This window comes from Nelusetta ayraudi, unplaced genomic scaffold, assembly GCF_046127955.1.
Source record: "Nelusetta ayraudi isolate G7.1 ecotype Tasmania unplaced genomic scaffold, CSIRO-AGI_Nayr_v1 ptg000002l, whole genome shotgun sequence".
NCBI lineage: Eukaryota > Metazoa > Chordata > Actinopteri > Tetraodontiformes > Monacanthidae > Nelusetta > Nelusetta ayraudi.
Genome location: NW_027466052.1, coordinates 10,775,316 through 10,790,787, shown reverse-complemented (window position 1 = coordinate 10,790,787; position 15,472 = coordinate 10,775,316). Strand labels below are relative to the sequence as shown.

Below are 15,472 nucleotides of genomic sequence, written 5' to 3'. Positions count from 1 at the left end.
TGTCGAGCAGTAGAGATAAAAGACTGTTGCTCCTGTTTCCCTCCCGACTACCATTGTTCTCTTGCTCTCTCGTTTGAAATCACACAGATCTTTTTTTTTTTTTCTTTTCTTTGAAGAGGCAATATTTAGGTTTGTGCTCTTTGTCTCGTCTCTCTCCTGCCTTGGTAATGGACATTTAAAAATGTCTTGTAGTGCCGACATTACTTCCTGGTGCTGGGCATTGACTTGTTAAGTACCAGCTTTTTGTCCTACACGGTCTCTTCATGTCTTTACCAGACACGTATTTCCTGAATGGACCAACAGCAGATTTGGAAGTCAGAGTGATGGAGGCATGTCTTGCTGTTGATTATTATTGTTCTTTTAATGAGCTGCAACTAAATTAATTTCATTGGTATGAGTTATTAGCTAACACCAGTTTATTGCTGTCAGAAGTCCTTTAGTGCTCTTTGTTGTTTTAATGTTAAAATGCTGTTGAGTTTGGATGAAACTGGCACCAGTGCAGCTTCCACACTAACCTCCCAGGAAACAGCTGGGCTTTCCTGAATTTCTTCATCTCTTTAAAACACCCATAGCTTTGGCATAAGCTAAGGTACAGTTTAGGTTTTTCAATGGCTTTATTCGGCTGTTATTCATTTCAGAGACTGACCACAAGCCATCTCATGTTAGTGGGTGAATGCTGACTCTCTCTCTCTCTCTCTTTCTCTCTCTCTCTTTCAGTCTGTTTTTGTGTCTGTCTCTGTGGACCCTCTTGAACATCGCAGCCTCTTTTTTTTTGCTTCAAAATCTTTATAATGCACTGCTGATGCCCAGCTTGTCTTAATGGCAGATACATGTATATTGAACACAACATGCTGTTCTACTGTCCCGTGTGTCCATGAAAATTAAGCACAATGGGATGTGACAAATAATCAATATTTGACCAACAGGGTTCCAACAAACCTTTTTCCCCCAGGTTTCCCTACCCTAGTGTGACCACGATTATTGCCACAGGGGACTGATATTTATTGAAAATGTAATTTTTATACAATAGCTTCTCTGTTCCCTTTGTGCTATCACAGTACAGCATGTTTTACCTGTGCTGTTGCTCTTTCAAAACACCTCTATATTGTTTGTTAGACTACAGCGTACTTTGCTTTTCAATTAATGCTGACACAAAAGCCCCGGTGATGTAAGTGGCTGCTGAGTGCGACCGGCATTGAGAGTGTCTAACATGTGACGTGTAAGTGTGAGGAATCCAGCCGTTTTAAAGGACGTGGCACAGTGTTCTGGTTTTGCTTGGAATAGGTCACAAAGAGAGTTGTGTGAAAAGGGAGTAAAAAAAACTATTTAAGCCCATAAAAATTCTTCATGGATCCATCCTGAATTGCCTGTTCAGATAATCAAGACTTCCCCTTCAGAGTCCACTGATCACGGCGCGTGTGGTCCGTTCTGAACTTTAGAGTGACAGCAAGCAACTTGTTGCCTGTATTTATGAACTTGCGGTCTTGAATTTATGAAACGGTGTCACGATCCCTCTGCCGACTATAAATTTCGAGTAACAGCGAGCTGCAAGCTCAGTGAAAAGACTGTGATTAGGTCAGAATCCCCATGAACATGATTTACTGCAGGCAGTGCTGCTGTTTCCTGGGGCTGCTGCAAGTTAGCCGCATAAAAGGAAGTGCAGTGAGAGTCGACAGAAACGTATTTTAGACTTTCTTTTCTTAAGTGAAGGAGGTTAGTAATTAAACAAACTTGTGTTAGGCTTTGCACGCTGTCTGTTTAGTTTATTAAATTACCATTAAGTTATTATATTAAAGATAATTACCTTCTTTGTTTCACCTTTTCATGTCACCGGCTGATATGAACACATCACCTCTGTCATCCATCCTTTCAAAAAAAATGCATGCAGGCGTTCATGTCATTTTTGCCCAGTGTGGGCGCTAGAATCCAAATTAGTCCCTTGATGCCATTAACTCCATATGACTAGTGTGTGTGTGTATGTCTGTGTGTCTGTGCATGCACATTTTTTGCATATAAACCATTATCTTGAACTGAAAAGTACCAAACTCAGGAAAACGGATGGAGAAATCCTAAAAAGGGAGGAATCAGAGAAATCCTGAAAGCAAACCCGTTAGAGGCTGCAAAAGACTTGAGGCTGAGGTTGAGGGATGGCTATCCTAAATATACAGCCACCTATGTGTTCGAATGGCCCGGTCGTAGTCCAGACCTACATCCTGTTGAGACTCTGTGGCAAGACTTGGAAATTGTCGTTCACGGTCGCTCATCATCCATCAGTCTGACTGAACTGGAGCTATTTTCCAAAGAAGAATGGCCACAGAGAGCCGACTCTGCAGGTGCAGAGCTGGTGGAGACAAACGCCGACAGACTCGCAGCTCTAATTGCAGTGAAATGTGGCTCGACTGCCTCAAATACGAGACACTTTTCAGATTTTTTTGGGGGTTCCGTATTGTTTGTTGCGTATCATTTTCCCTCCACCTCGCAGTTATGCACTGCTTTGTCACCGCCCCATTAAAATACATTTCAGTTTGTGGGAATAACGTGACAAGATGTGGAATTGTTCAAGCGGTATGAATACTATTTGAAGGCACTGTATATGTCGGAGCGGGTTTTTGTTTCCTTTCAGAGCTCTTGCAGCTCTGTACCTCTTTTTCACGCTTGGAGCTTTGTATTTTGGTAAGGGAAGAGGTTCTTTGAGTGTCTTTTGTTGTGTTTTTTGTTCAGAGAACAGGTGAGGAAGCAAAACTTGCTGGATCAAAGGCCGGTGTTGTGTTCAACCAAGTTTCTTGCATACTCATACTGAAACTTAGCGCTTACACAACAGGATTTCTGTTGAAAAAACAAACAAACTACAGGATGGGATCGGCGGCATTTCATGAGACACAGTTTTGCTTAGAAAAGCTAGCAGTAAATAAAGAAAAGCCATTTTACCATGACCATTTTTTTTTTTTTAATTATGCATGAACCCTCTGTTAGTTCTATTTTTTTTAATACCCTGCAAAACTCTAAGAACTATTTTCTTATGTTCCTCTTAGAATTACCCCCCTTTTCTTTTGCATGTCATCAATAAAAGTTGGGCTTAAAGGAGTTTTTGTAAAACCTGGCACAAAGTCTCTCAGCATTAATGTTGCACGTTCTGATCTGATCTGTGTGTAGCTGCAGGCTTTTCTTTCTCGCGCATAAGTGCACATTTTTGCAAGAGCCATTATTATTATTGTTAGCGGACATTTATTGTATTTTTGCCACTGCTGCAGGTGAAAGAAAAATGCTGCATGATTGACTGAAGAAAATCTCTCTCCCACCCATTTTGGATGAAAAGAGCATCGTGATTTCACTTTGCCATCCTCTTTAAGCAAAGTGTTGGTAACTATCAGTATCAGACCAGTGGACCACTTCCTGTCCAGCACCGACCGTGTTAAGAATCACTGGAGCCTGTTCTTCAGGATAGTGATGACACAAATTCACGGCAGGCGTGGACCACTCAGAGCCTGGAGCTTTTTTTTTTATTGTTTTGACTCACCTATTCCAAACATTGGCGAAGGAGCGCGACAGTGCGAAGGCTAAAAGCTTCAATCGAACGAAGAAGAGCTGTGGAAAATCTCAGTTGTTGCTGTCATTTATTCCATTCTGTTTCATCCCGCTGTGGCCCAATAGCTGAGCTGTTATGTACTCCCCCCCCCCCCCACTCCCCCCCTTTTTTTTGGGCGTACATTGCTCGTGCTTCGTAAACCCTAGAGATGGTTGTGATGTGGTGACAATCCCAGCAGATTCAGATCAGTTTGTGAAACCGCCACGTTCGCCACCTTCAAAGTGACTCACATCCCCTTTCTTCACCATGTCCTCCTGGCTGAGTGCACCAAGCTGCTGCCAAGTGATTGGCCGATGAGCTCTTTGTCTTAACAGGCAGTGTAACATTTGCACCCAATATTAAGTGTGGTGTCTGGGATGTTCCAAGGTGCGGGCTGCAGACCCAAGGTTACACAACTTTTTACCATTTAACAACTTCCAGCAAATGGGCCTGCTTACTTGTAGAAGACAAATGCGACTCACCAGTCCACTGAAGAATTCAAATCACTGCATTAAAACTCATCTTTTAGCTACGGTTGCATGTGGTGAGCTTACCATGTCTTTTTGTCATTGCGTCTTTATTCTGTTCCGACTTGTATTTGATGTGTCATGAGCCTGCGCGGCACTTTGCTGAGTTGATACTCTTTTATTATTATTATTATTATTTTTTACTATCCGGCACGCATTTAATCCAGAGCGACTCGTCGTGACTAAATGTTTGCTCTGCTGCCAGTCATCCCGTTCATTAGCACCCCGCTCTGCATGCCGATCACACTGTCAGCTCATAACTTTGTCCTGGTTGTCCAACTGGCCGACACTTTACCGGCTTCAGCTGTCAGTCACGCTGACTGACTAGTTATTAAGAAGCACCGACAGTCTGTTGTGCTGCCTGTGTAAGGCGTCGCGTGTCTGCGGCTCCTTCAGCACCACCATCCATCACTGCCGGACATGACGGCTCTCTGGGGTGAAGAGTCACAGAGTGGATCGGCAGAGATGATTGGAGGGCTGGATTTCACGACACACTTTTTGTAAACGCATGCCAATAATTATGAAAAAGCTTTGAGGTGATGAAGTCTCATCGCTTCTGTGTCTTCAGCTACAACCCCTCTAAAGGTACCCAACTTTTGTTATTTTCTTTCTGAAGATTTTCTTTTTTTTTTTTTTAAACAAGTTGTATTGTAGACAATAGAATTTAACTCATGGTAAAATAAGTACGTTTTGAGACCTCGCCATCTGAGGATACAGTGGAACAATGAAAGGCACATCAGCTTCCTCCTGTCGTCGACTCTTTCCAGGGCCTACATGCCAAACCAGCCGGGCTGTTTGATTTTGTTTCCTCCATCTGCAGCCCTCCTGATGTTTGAACGAGCTCCGGCAGCATCTCTGCCAGCAGGAAGCTCGATCCTTGCATGAAAATGAGGCTCAGTAATGACCACTTAGTACTCCAAATGCACTGCCGCTTCTGCAGGCACCAACATTAAGCCAGAAATGAAGCGATGCATAAGTTTATCATGTTTTCATGTCCTAATTTCTGCCATTTAAAAAAGAAAAAAAAGAGAAAAATGTTCTCGAAACTCACCAAAGCTGCTGCAGTGCTTGACTTATTACATTTAACAACATTTGTATTTTAAAACAAAACATGGGTTCCATTCCCAAACATTGGGAACTTGTCGACGATTCACCACAACTTGTCGGAGACTACTTGCATTGTTTCATCGAATATGTCCCAGCATCTCATTATCCAGTCTCCTAACATAAAGGTTATCAATTCTCTCGCAAAGTCACAGCTGCTTCCATGCGGCAGATTAAAGAGAGAAGGAGGAACTTCAATGAAGCCCTGTATTTTCGCTCATTACCGCCCACCTCAAGTGTTGGCCAGGGGCCTTTGGAGGGGTTGGGGGTGGTAGGGAGGGTGGAGGGGAGGGAAAGGGGGGGGGGAGGAGCAAATTAACTATCAAGGTGATGCTAAGGACAGGAGTGCGCTGCAGGGAAATGGGAAAAGAAATGCACACATACAAGTGTCACATCTCCTCTCTCCAATTCCCAGCGTGCGCCGTTCAAAATAATTAATCCGAGGGTGCCTGCTGGGATGTTGTCGCTTTTCCTGTCTTTCCATCTAAACAGCCGTGTAACACGTCAGCATCACACCGGCCACTTCCTCGCCGCTCGTCAGGGTTAAAAGTCTCTCAGTAATTGCCGCTCTATTAAGTTAATGTTTTGCCCCGGAGCAAATCAGCCCACTTTATGGAAAACTAGCATATGCTAATAGCGCTAAATGCACACGGCCATGTTTTATAAATGAGGTGGAAAGTGTCAAAGGTCAATGAGTCACGGAGTTCAGCACAGTTGCAACATGAAAGATCTAACGTCAGTTTCCAAGTACAGTTTCAGGTTATTTCCGAGAAAAGGCGAGAGAATCCATTGTGATTGTATCTTTCATGAGGCAGCGACTTCGGCGCAAATGGTGGCGGCACAATCACAAACTCTCCCAGCGGCCGGCAGAGAGGGAGCCACTCGTCTTGGTCTCGATCAGCGTCCTCTGTAATGCATGCTTTGAAACTCATTAGTCCTGTTAAATTAGTTATGTGACACCCCCCCCCCCTTGACTGAATTGGTTTAAAGGAATTACTTTCACCTTAAATTATTCACAGCGGTGCTTCAGAAGTTAAAGGGAGTGTCAGTGGGCATTAGGACGGTAAGGTTTGTCAAAAGGCAGCGGCAGTGTAATAATAGCCTTTGGGTTTATGTGGAGGGAAATGCTGAGATGCAGCGGCACCCGTCCATCTTCGTGGCGGAATCTCACACAATCGAGTCCGTGGCAACTCGCGCACGAGGGCGCCTTCTGTTTGGAACCACAGAGGGGGCAGGTTCAGAGATCGGTGCAAATCAGTCTTTAATTTCGTCTTCCATCTTTTGGGGCTGGAGGCGCATACAAATGAAAGCTTCAGCGTGCCGCTGATTGCCTGAGGTTCTTAACATTTAAATTGCTTTAAATGGCTCGTCAGGTTATTCCAGTGAGCTGAAAGCCAAAACGGCCGCTGTGGTTTTATAAGTCGCTAATGCGACGGTTATATATGGACTGTGGCAGCCAGCTCCTTAACTGGCCCTGTGATGGTTTTAAATTGCCAAAATGCTACAAATTAATGCATTGTGGATGATGACAAAAAAAAAACAAAAGCAAAAAAAAAAAAAAAAACAGGGATAAAATGAGATTGTTATTATCGTGGGACCTGCTGTTCTGCATGGTTGATATGGTGAGACTGTCACTGCTGGTGACCTACATTATTTGGGCAAAAATGACACGAGATGTGGCAGTTTGTCTAATTAAAACCGTATTGTGTCTGTGGCAAGCGCTGGGGTGTAGCAAACCACTGGGAGCTGATGTTATTTCATTCTCCTACGGCAGCTTTTTCATAAATGTATAATTTAGAGGCGTGTGTGTGTGTGTGTATGTGTAAGAGAGTGTTTGTGTTTGTGTACGCCAGTCCCCGTGGGAGTTTTAGATCCTCAAAGTGAGATCCTTAACACTGTTTATCACTCCTCCTAGGGACTGTCAGTGGGAACAACTTGGGCCATATTAATTTTTAGACTGTTATCTTAGTTGACAGAAAATTCTCAAGACACTCTGTTTGTGGCTGCATGTGTTTGCGTGTAATAGAGAGAGGGATAAAACAGCCTCATCATAGCAACGAATGCAGCGAAACTTTAATACCTATTTGTTGCTCATAAACACAAGTGCGATCTCAGCTGGGATTAAAAGTGAAATTCTGTGATGCCTCCAGTGTGAACAGCTTTGAGACCTCCGTGTGCACCTTGACCTCAGTCTGTGGTGAAGTTTACTCAGTTTTACTCCATTATACTAATGTGACTCAAAGGATAACGTGGCGTTCTTGGACATTTGCCTCATCTGGTGACTAATTTGTTAACATTTTATAAACACTGGGACTCAAAGTTCAAATTGTTATTGAAATTGATGGGAAATACAATATGAAATAAATAATCTGAAATGTTTTATTTTAACTTAACTACCTCCCTTGTTTGTTTGTTTTTCTGATTATGTTCCTTTGTGCCAGTGGCATTTGACATTTTGTTCCATGACTGACTGGTCAAATTCAAATTTTAAGACTTTGTCGACGAAGCTGGGAAGACAAAAAAAAATGAAATGAAATATTTTAGTACCGTGACCTTTCTCCTTGGAAGTTACATGTAATTCAGACATGTAATTAATTCAGAGCTCCTGCACCTTTATTTTGTGAAACAGCCTTTGCTGCTCACTGGACCGGCAGAACCATTTTTCTCCCTTTGAACAGTGATTCAGACCAATACCTCTGACAAGAAATGTGTTTGTGACACAGGTTCCCAGGATTGATCTTCCCAAATTCCCGGAGCTCCAACATGCCAACCCCGCTCCAGTTCCAATCTCTGGCCTTGAGGCATCGACTGATTCCTCCAGCCTGCGGCCACACGGGTCCACCAGAACCCTGACTGCCACAAGGTTCGTTCACTTTTCTGTTCACCAGACTTTTTCTTCATTGTATTGCTCATTCAACGTGTATTAAATGCTGTATGCATTCTCAATCAAAAGTCACAAACCTGAATCTGTTTCAGGTGGCTCATAGGCAGAATTCAGATAAAGAATCCAAATTAAAATGCACAAAATTTGTCATATACAGCTTCTGGCTGCAGCTTCTTCCTAAAGTGTTTTTTTTTTTAAAGACAGGATAATTGTGTTTAATGTTGATTAATTATGAGACTCCTCCTTGTCAAGGATGAAGAAGGATAACATGTAAAGACATAAACTACTCTTTCTATTCATGAGGCAGTAACATTGTACTGGTTGGCCTCTTCAAAGATGAAGATTCATCCCCATGATTATGTGATTAATCATGGGCAACGCCTTGCATTGCCAGAAGTAAAATGATGCTAGAAACATATGACCAGTAACAGTGAACTTTCATCATTTTTGGTCCTTCATTCACAAGACTGTGATGGTTCTTCAAAAAAGGAAAAACAAATCAGAACATGATGCTCTTTGTGTTTTCTCAAAAGTCCTAAAATGAACATGAAAAATGTTTCTTCCTCCAAGGTGGGGCGTGACAGAGAAAGTTTGAGAACCACTGGTTTATCCCAACAAGACAGATGTTAAATCCCCTAATTCTAAACAGTGCTTAATCAAAGAATTCAGAATGATGGTGAAAAAACAAAAAGGGGTATTTTATTTTTTGGAGGGTGAAAACTTCTGCCTCCAGGGAAGCCAAGACAGAAATAGCCAGGGATCATTATGAAGTGCAGAGGGAAACAACAGTGGAGGCAGCCTGGAAGGGAATTCCATTAACCATGACGCAAGTCGGACCAAACCGCTCTCCACAATCGACAGAGGAGTGGAGGACGGGGACTTGCCAGCTATTTTTAACCCCCTTATTTTGAAGGGTCCATTTCCTCTCAACATTTTCCATCTTGAGGGACTCTCTTGTACCTCAAGGTGATATTGTTGTACCACAGGAAAGTGTCGCAGCCTTTATGAAGAAGGCCAATTTAAAAAGAGGCTGCTGGCCCTCATGTCGTCATGAGCACTGCAGCACTGTAGTAGTAGTAGTGGTCATTTTAAACCATTTCTTCTCACCTCAGTTTTTCCCCCACTGACCACTGCCATCTTCCCTCAATCTGGAACAAATTTAATTTCTAACATCATGAGCATCAACCTCAAAAAACAACCAAATAACTTCATTGTGGGATTCAGGCTTCTGTTGACGTGGGATTCTGACTTCAGTGCTGAGTGGATGTGCAGTGTCGAGTTAATGATACTGGTTAGTCTGGATTTAACCATCACTAGATTGTTGGACTAATGCTCTGTGATAACAGGGGTGTAAGAAAAGAGGAAAAGGGAAACTAACCTATCGGGAATCCACTTCAGTTCTTGCAACTTAATTGGCCTGCACCTGCTGACTTTATTTATTCATTCATTAACCTTTCAGCCTCTTTCCCATTTACTTGGGCACCACTGGCATGATGCACAATGGTTTGGGCTTTTCGCGTTGCGTGGTTGGGGCGACTTGATAAACCCGGATTGCCCCCTGCCTCTGATTCTGGTGGGACTTTCTCCCCCATTTTTTCTTTTAGTCAAAACGTGCTGAAACAGATTTTCTGTTTTTTTATCGCAAAGCCACGACAGCTCACATTTGAAAGGAAATTGAAATGCGCACCATGTACCGCACCTCACATTTTGAAGGGGATTGCAATTCTGGGAAGGTGCTGCAAAATAAACACACCTCTGTCGGAAATCTGCTTTAACGGCAAACGTCCGTGTCCTTAAAGAGCGCTGGGGAGCGCGACATTTGTCGAGGCCAACAGGGAAAGCCATGAGTCAAGGAAGGGGTAGGGCTCCAGAGTATAGGCTTTATGCAGGCCAAGCAGTAATGGCTGGGAGTCGGTGGCACTTGCCATTAATATCATTGTCCTTGCTGCCTCGGTGCAGTGTGGTAGGTCTAATGCGTGTGTAAACGTTGATCTAAAAAGCAGATAGAATGATATCGTTCACAGTTTGAAGATTTCTGCCGCAGCCTGAAGATGTCGTGACGGATTCAGCGCTTCTCTCGTCTGCGCGAGACACAATTTGTCTTAATCCCCGATGCGGTTTCACCGCTCAAGTCGCTTAATTCTGCAGCGACTCCCAGCGGTGTCGCGTCACGGCATCACGGCACCACAACTGATCCTTAATAGCGACCTGATATGCCCAATCATGTGCTGAGAGGCGCACTCCAGAGTGCGCGTGGGAGTCGGTGCGGCCAACAGCCGCCGTCTGCATCAGAAGGGTCCGCGCTGTGAGAGAAGCCGCCACGTTTCCAAGCAACGCACAAGCGCAGTGCAGCGCAGGCAGACTGGGAGTGGGAGAATATCTTTTCCCTTTTGATTTTCTGGTGGCCTTCTCCTCCTCCTCCTTCTTCATCATCTATCGACAAAACATCTCTGGTGCGCCTCACACAGTCCGACCCATACAGCCCCAGGGGTGGGGCGGGGTGGGGTGGAGAGTTGCAGGGGGATCAAACGTATGTGCATTCAGTTTAAGAGCCGGCCCCCCGAGCATTGCATTAAAGTAGAAGGTAGGTTCAACAAAAGTCTTTTGACGAGCTGATTGAAGATGCAGCAAGTCAGTTCAGGACCGTTCAGGACAGCCGTCCACTTCAGCCCCGGGTGCTCCATGGGAGTGGGGACTGGAGAGGAGAATAGAGGGTTAATAGGGGGTTAACAGTCACCATGTCACCATCACAATCTGTTTATTTAGCAGCTCATCCTTTTATTTTGTTAATTAAGAGAAAAAACAAAAAAACAAAACAAAATGTGTCATGGTTGTGTTGAATTTCTATGTCAGTATTCCTATAAAACAGCCAGGGGAATGGAACACTCGGGATGGACGCTGACACCTCTGTGCTTGCTCTGGTGTCTCCCGCTGAGGCTCCGCCCCCTGCGCTCTCAGACAGCTCTCCAGCGTCTCTGTCTCACACCGGCAAACTGTGTGACACTGTCTGATGAAAGGTTAACTTTTCACACGGTCCACCAGCGGTCCGGCCCGTTAGTGGGACCAGAGGTGGGCGCTGAAAGCAAGGAAGTGCATCACTCACTCAGATTGTGTTCTGCCCACAATTAATTAATTAATTATTTATTTATTTATTTATTTATTTATTTATTTATTTATTTTTAAAAAACTTGTTGCAGCTGTTTACCACAGAAGAGTTGTGTTGATCATGGCTGTCAGTTTGTGAGAATTTAGACACTTTTCCTGTTTGCCGTCCTCATGCAGTTTATCAGCCTGTGGTTAGATGGTGAGGTCCCGATTGGTGTTGGTGGGACCATTTGTCCCAGGTTACGACCTTCAACCTCTGAGAGCTGATTTCAACCCAAAGTCCTGCCCAGAGACCCCGACTGCACATTAATCTGTCGCAGAAAACACATGGTTTTTAATGCAACAGGATGCAACAAATCAATTTCAGATACAGTCTCGCCTTGATTTCAATACAAGGCAGAATTATTTGTGCAGCACATTTTGCACACAAGAGTAATTCAAAGTGCTTCACAGGAAGAAATGCAAGGAAGTTTTTCTTTTTTTTTTATTAAGAAAAAGTCACAATAAATTGAATAAAAGACATACTTTAATTATTTACAATTCTAAAGTTCATGATTTAAATGATATCTGAATGCCATTCAAGCAGGAAGTGCACGTCACCCTTTTTGAGCTGTTATTTTCTGTTTGCCTCTTGGCCTTGGGATTTTAATCACCGACGTGCAGAAATGTTGAATATGATCTTCGGAAATTCAGAGATGTCTTCCTCAGATATCGTCTCCCTTCGCACTGACGTTGCCCCCCTATTAGGAGGCGTTAAGGACGTCATTAGAGAACCTCAGCACATAAAACAGAAGCCTCGCCCTAGCCTGCCTTTGTACTTAATTGCATCAAATCCAGTTGGACAGACACATAAGTGGGATGATGACATTTGATGGCACTACTTTGAAACCAGAGTGCTTATGTTATGTCTGCAAGAGGGGGAAAAAACCTTCTCTCTTTGACAGTTTGGGGATAATGATGCAGGTTTTCTTTGCACCGGACGCTCATTTAGAACCCTTTTATGCCTTTTTTCATTTTTTGCCTTTTTGTGTGAGCTACCCCCCCATAATTCCATTACTCCCCTAACCTTCTGTACCTATTCGGTGTGGCACCATCAGTTAAGAGCCTGCCTTAAAGCATAAATCTTTATCGGTGCCACTTTTGCATCCGCTGCCACCTCTTTTCCATCTTTCATCTCCAGATTTTCCATAATTTCTCTCCTTGCGCTCTGCGTATCTGACTCCCTCTGCCTTACAATACTCGTTTTAAAAAATAATGATGCCTGGAAAAGACGCACAGTCCTACCCCTCTCTCCCCATTTTCCATGTTTTCTACTTTGAACCCACTTACTTGTTTTTTCTTTTCCAGAAATAAACCAAAACAAGAAATATTACCTTGAAATTTCTCCACGGTTTTCTCTAAATGTGACTGCAGCCTTCACGGAAATGTCAAACGTGTGGAGTATTTTTTTTTTTTCTAGGTCAAATCCCAGGAGCAGAGGATGGTGATAGAGCTAATGAGGTTGTGTCCTTTAATGACTGGTATTGGGTTCAGTCAGATAACATCCTCCTCTCCTTCTCACAATGACCCCTGAAACGAGTATTAATATCATTTTATATATCAGACCCCTGTTCGTGCATCCCCTCGGCATGTTTTTGTACATGGACGGCCCTTGATAACTCAGTCAAAACGCTCCTTTTCAATTAGCACTAATGTACTAATGCACATCTCTGTTTTCCCTGAAAATGAATCAGTTTGCATCCTATATGAAGAGGCACTACTACACCATCCGTAGAATCAGGACAAATAGGATCACATGCAATGTGTGTGTTCTGCGTCCAGGCCCACCGGCATGCCAGCCCTGAGTGGCAAAGTGAAGCGATAAGTGCCAGAGGAGGTGATTACAAAGGAGAAAAGGCAGGAAGAATGGTTCCGTGTGGAAGGGCAAGGATTTAGATAGCGGCTGGTGAGACAGAGAGATAATGCCTGGCACATGTGGTGATCCCTGAGACTCAGATGTATTCCTACACATAAAGACCTTTGTGCTGGAAATACATGTTTGTTGCCCGCAGGCCGCTGTGTGTGTGTGTGTGTGTGTGTGTGTGTGTGTGTGTGTGTGTGTGTGTGTGTGTGTGTGTGTGTGTGTGTGTGTGTGTGTGTGTGTGTGTGTGTGTGTGTGTGTGTGTGTTGTGTGTGTGTTTCCACCCGCCTGCACGTTTGGTTGAGGCACGATTGGGGGCTACTCATACACACTGAGTAGATTTCCACTTAAATTTTTCCAGACGATAAAAAACTGACCTTGTTGACCTTGAAAGAACTCGTTTCTAATTATAATAATATGCCGGAATGTTTCCACTTTTTTCTGTACATGGTTATTCTGACATTTTTGCAGTGCTTGATCAGAGTTACAGACTTATGGATAATAGTGCTTAATGCAGCAGTGAAAGGCTCTCTGCCTTTTTTTTTGTAAGAGAGACAGTTGTTGTCAGTTGTGCGGAGAAATAAGCAGGACATTCGCTTCACTTCGAGCTGTGTTCCCTCCGTGGCAGTTCCAGTTTAAATATCCTTTCTGACATTTCTGATCTGTTCCAGTATTGATTCGACCAACTTCATGAATTTTTTATCGTGGCTCAAAACTTTTTTGCGCCGACCCTTGACTCCTCGACTCCTCGACTCAACTGAGCCATATCCATTCTCAGCCGTGAGATGAGAGCGGCAAACTGTACATTATGTTAATGTACGACGCTCTCCTTTGCAACACAGTGTTCAGAAGGCCGATAAATACCCATCTGCTTTAGACAACCTTCAGAGCTTTATGTGCCATCTGCGTAGCTTGTACTATTTCACTGTATGAGGAGGCCATCCATTGATCCTCATGAAAGGCACCTTAGAGGCTGATTGAAAAACTGTGTGAAAGATCCTAAAACTACATATGACAATCAGCAGAAACTTGCCAAAATGTCTGCTGCATGCTTGCGTGCCCGTGTTTGTGTGCATGCGTTTGTGTGTGTGAGAAAAGAAGTAAATCTCCTCATCGTGTCAGGCCTCCTCTATGCCTTTCATCAGTGGGATCTTCCCAGCCGCTGCTTCAAAAACTCTCCAAGCTTGTGCAGCTTCTCCAGACCTCTTTGTGGACCCTGACAGCCAGAGCCACGCTGTGGATGGTGCTCTGCAGACACTCTGCAGCGTTAAAAGACGGTTGCTTTTCCTGATTCAGACAGCAGCAGCGCTGAGATCTGTCGACGTGGTTTGGATTTGCAATGAAAGGCGAGTTGGAGATGGCCCAACCGCGGTGTTACAGGGCTGTTTGCTCCCAGCTGCCGTGTCACACTTCCTGTCGTCACGCACCACCACCTGAACACGATGGCGACGTCTCATTGGCCTTTGGTCTCTGAGTCCAGGGGCGTATTCCCTTCCTGACTTTCTGGAAATACTGAAGACAGAATTGTGCCCATGCACCCCACTGCATTCTGACAGTATAAGTAACTGCATGTTGTTGTTTTTTTGGAGTTTTTTTTTAGTAGTGCGGTGTAGTTCTTTTGAAAGTCCTTTTGAAAAAAACCTTTCAGCTGGAAATTGCAAGGCAATTTCAAGTATGATTCATGCAATTATTTTGCTTTTAGTCCTTCAAATTTTTTTTTTTTACCCCCAAAACGCACAAACAGGTCGCAGTGAAATAGCTCGCTGCAACCTGGAGCTGCATCTTATATGTCATTGCCATAAAGTCCATGATATGCAGGCAATTTTAGAAAAGAAATAATAACTGCTAATTTCTTATTTCATATACAGCATAACATGCTACTTATTTGATCCTTATCTGATTTATGCACTTAACTATGACACAACACAATACAACACAACACAAAACCACTTGTTAAGGTGCACTTTACCCACACAATAGAGTAGAGTACTTAAAGGTCAGAGCTTCTCCAATTAGACAGACATTTCCTGGGAAACCAACTTTTTGCTTTTTTGATACGAAGTATAAAAAAGCAACATTAGTTTCTATTTGTGTGTCTCTACGTTATTAAATCCACATTGGAAGGTGGAATAAAAGAAAACGTACAACAGTCAGGCCTATATTGTTTAAACAAGGAAAAAGTTCACATTTCAGAGTCTTAAAGACACATTAAGATTTATGTGTCCATTACGAAAAGTATTGGCTGGAGTTTTTTTAATTTTTAATTAATTAATTAATAAATTAATTTATTTATTTATTTAAATGAAACATCAAGTAACAAACTAAGAAAAAAAAAAAACCACCAGTAGTGTATACGAGTTGGCTGCACTCTAAAGTCATTCAATTTG

At 43.3% G+C, this 15,472-nt stretch overlaps 1 protein-coding gene across 1 annotated transcript in view; it reads left to right on the top strand.

The window, feature by feature from the left end:
- Nucleotides 1-15,472, top strand: part of spon1a (spondin 1a) — a 71,527-nt gene that overhangs the window by 2,854 nt on the left and 53,201 nt on the right. The window contains exon 2 of the mRNA XM_076023554.1: nt 7,920-8,059. The gene's annotated coding sequence lies outside the window, so the exon portion shown is untranslated. The remainder of the gene's footprint in view (nt 1-7,919; nt 8,060-15,472) is intronic.